Below are 4,520 nucleotides of genomic sequence, written 5' to 3'. Positions count from 1 at the left end.
CCTATTACCCCCCTGAAATTATTTTATAAGTAAATTTCTATCCCTTTTCGGCTTATGTGGCACTAGTTTGAGAAAAAAGTCAATCAGCGTTGGGCCCACAAGATAGTGTCACGTAGGCCGAAAAGGAATAGAAAATTATTAATAAAATAAGTTCAGGGGGTAATAGGACCTTAGTATATAGTATAAGTGTGTCTCTGAGATTTCGGGCATAGGTTGAGGGGTACTTGTGTATTATCCCTTTTGTAAATAAAATAGGCATAATACATATATTGGACTCTAAACTTGACTTCAAATTTTAACTTTGACCTCCAACTTTCATAATGCACAAACAAACACTTTAACTATCCAACTTTTAAATAAATAAACACATGAGTCCTACATGGCACAATACACGTAGGATATCACGTATGACAAAAAATGACATGTAGGATGACATATAGGACATTTGTGTCTATTTGTTCAACTTTATACAAGTTCAGGTGTCTATTTGTGCACATTCAAAGTTGAAGGGCATAAATGTAATTTGAAGCCAAGTTAAAGGGCATATTTATGTATTATGCCAATAATATATATTAATAATTTACAATATGTTTAATATTCAATTGTTAATAATTCATGTATTATAATCTTTACATAACTAACTAATACCTACATAAGTAATATTTGCACAGCTAACACTCACATAACTAAACTCAATATAACTAAACATTGCATAACTAAACCCTGCACTACTAATACTTGCATAATTAAACCCTGCATTACTAATACTTGCATAACTAAACCTTGCAGAGCTAACACCTGCATAACTAATGTCTGCATAACTATAACTAGTAATTTGAAATATAAATTAATAAAATTATTTTTAAATTTATTGAGTACTTATTTAAGATATATCAAATCAAACGTATAACTACATAGATAAAGTACTCAGGTTATATTTATTTATGTACTCTTAAAAAAATATTATATATATCCATCGTTATGTTATCATTCGACTTTAAGGTTATATTTATACTATGACTATCATGCTTAATTTTTCTATGTGCAATTGTTTCCATACAAACAAACATAAAAAAAATTGCATACATCCTCTTTCACATTAGATAACGGTTATATTAATTAGGATTTGGCCATGCGAAACCATATAACGATATGATATTGTGAAATGAAATTAGTGTTTGGACATGCAATTTTACATTGATTTCATCTAATGATTCTATATTATGAGATGTGAATTCATCATTTCCAAAAATTATGATATAGAATAATATGTGAATCCCATATCATGATTTGAGATATTTTAATACAAAAATTGATAAACAAGTTTATATTTTGTTATAACAACCCCATATTTGTATCTACTAATTATTTATTTCAATGCAAATAAAATTTATAATCACGTCGTTACTTTTAAAAATTTATTATTCTCACCGACATAAAATTTAGGCATAATACATAAATATGTCCTTTAACTTGAACTCATTTCACATTTATGCCCTTCAACTTTGAGTCTGCACAAGTAGACACTTAGACTTGTATAAAGTTGAATAGGTACACACATGTGTTTTATGTGGCATAATACACATAGGACACCACATAGGACACAAATTTTCATGTAGGATGCCACGTAGATTTGTGTGTCTATTTGTTCGATTTTATACAAGTTTGAATGTCTACTTGTGCATACTCAAAGTTGGAGTGCATAAATGTAAAATGAGGTAAAGTTAAACTGCATATTATGAATTATGCATAAAATTTATTATTCTCACAACATATAATCACTTTAACTCATACCAATCGATTGTTAAGTAATAATTAATTTATTACTTCTACTGTTTAGTATTTATTACAATTATAGTTATATCTATTTGAATATGGAATGAAAGATTTTCTCTTCATTTACTCTAATAAATTGATATGAAAGTTAGGTTGGATAGGCTCAAATGTATAATTATTTATACTCAATCATAAAATCTTGAAGAGCCTGTGAAAGTTGTTCTTTTCATTTACTCTAATATATTGATTAAGTGAAAGCTAGGTTAGATAGGCTTAAATGCATAATTATTTATGCTCGATAATAAATTTTGAACATGTAGTGAGATATGTTATCTTATTTACTCTAATAAATTGATGCAGTGAAAGTTAGGTTGGTATTCTTAGTTGGTAGACTTTAATGCATAATTATTTACGTTCAACCATAAAATTTTGAAGAGCCAAATAATTTTTAACAAAATTATGTGATAAAGATAGTTCTACGTATAAAACACTCCATAGTTATATTCATTTGAACAACAAAGCAGATGAAATTGACCTAAAAGTCTTCTATTATTTTCAAAGTGAGTTAAATATTCGCTACTCTTTGAATTTTTAATTTGTATGACTAGATTTATAATTTTTTTTCTAATTGGTCAACTAGATTTAGGAATAGGGACAAATTTTCTATGCTCTCATTTACTGCTAGTTATTTTGTTATATTATTTTTAAATTAAAATATAATGCATATAATTTGTCAAGATAATTTTAAAATTTCAGACGAAAATTAAGTGATTGCGCCTTCACCGATTAACGAGGTAAACATAAGCTAAAATTTTAATAAATATTTTTCATGTGAAACAAGTATTTTCAATTTTATGTAAATGAAAGTGAGTATAACAAATATATTTTTTTATCATATTATTATATTGTAGAAACGTAAAAAAATGAGTAGACCCCGGGGGTCAAATGTTGAAAACTGGTCAGAAAAGGACATATAAGCCCCCCTTGAGGTTTTACACGACGATAGAAGAAATATGTGTTTGATGGTTCTATAATCAACGGTTCACGTTCGAGGGTAATCATCGATAAGTTTTGGACTAAAACTGGCAAGCAAGACTATTATGATGAAAGTCGCATTAAGACGAAATGTAGAGCATTAAAGAAAGATCTAAAGGATTTCAAGGACCTATTTCAGTCTTGTTCCGAGTATGGTTGGGATTCAGAAACAAATACAATCACTGGTCCTTGTATATTTGGAATAAGTTTGTTTGATTAGTATTGTGTATTTTCTTTTTCATGATGTGACCTTTCATAAAATGTGAAATTTTACTTTATATCTTTTACAGGAAAAAGAAAAAACGGTGAGATTTTTGAAAAATCAATTGTCGCAGATAGCCATGTTGTCTACAGTACAATGCATGTTTCACAACCAACAATAGACGAACCTCTTAAAGTGAAGCACAACATATTTTCTTGTGACAACGATTCTGTTAACACTGAAAACATATATCAGCCTATAAGTGTGAATGATCATGGAAAGCAGACTACGTATGATGTATCTATTCTAATTGATGATATCACATCTTCTCACCGTAAAAAATAGACCTACAACAACAAAAAGTATATTTAATGATTTGAAGGAATACTTGAAGTGGACGAGAGATGAAGAGAAAGCAAAAGAAAAAGAGAAACGAGTTCGATAAAAGCACTATCGTCAATACATATTGAGATTAATATCTACTCTGAGCAAGTTGTGATTATTCAACTGTAAATATTCATTTCTAAGCATAATATTGATAAAAGATAATTTTCATTAGCGGTGCCACATTTTCTTAATTTTAGTATTCACAAAATGTTCATTCACATGACTGAAGAATATCAAGTCCAAAGAATTGAGGACTTGAAAAAAAATTGAACAATTAGCTATTTAAATATTTAATTGGTCAAGTGGATTAGTTATAATTTTTTTGATTAAATTTTATTAGAAGTGTTTTGACTCAAAATTGTGGGAGCCAACGGTTCGGTTTAGTAGTTAAAAAATGGTAACTTTTTAAAATTTCGTTATTCGATAATTTTTATAAATAGTTAAAAGTCAGTGATGCTTATTAATTTTTATCTTAGTACACTTAACTTCTAAGTTAATAGTTAAAAGTCAGTGATACGAGTATATCAAGTGCTAGTGAGTTTGATAGCGATATTGACGATGTTATTTTCTACGTTGCAGCAGTTGAACATTTCGAACAAGTCAGATGAGAACATAGGTTGTTATGTTGAACACAACAAAATACATCTAGGCCTAGTATGATATGGATCAATGAACTTCTTTGTGGACATCACCTACGTATATATGAATCTATGTGGTTTTATCCAAAAACATTTTGTTAGCTTGTTAGTTTGATCGAACAAAACAACTTGTTGTCAATTGAGCATCGGATTACGCGGGCTCAAAGTGAGAAGGCTTTGGATATTTTTCTAACCATCATTGCACGAAATGATAGTCAACGCTCGTCAAGTGAAACTTTTCAACATTCACTTGAAACAATTTACCGGCATGTTAATATAGTTGCCGAAGCAACTAGCGAGATGACACCAACATTTACACAACCAAAAATTATGACAGATGTTGTAACGACCTGTTTAGTCGTTTTGAGCAGCAGATTTTATTTCTGGAAAAACTGGCTGAGACGACGGATCCCACGACGGACCGTCATGGGCACGACGGACCGTCGAGGGGGTCTCGTTCCAAAACACTTAGAATTCTGAAA

Source organism: Solanum pennellii, chromosome 9 (genome assembly GCF_001406875.1).
Source record: "Solanum pennellii chromosome 9, SPENNV200".
Taxonomy (NCBI): Eukaryota; Viridiplantae; Streptophyta; class Magnoliopsida; order Solanales; family Solanaceae; genus Solanum; species Solanum pennellii.
The sequence above is the reverse complement of the archived record's forward strand: the minus strand, read 5'-3'. Positions refer to the sequence as shown.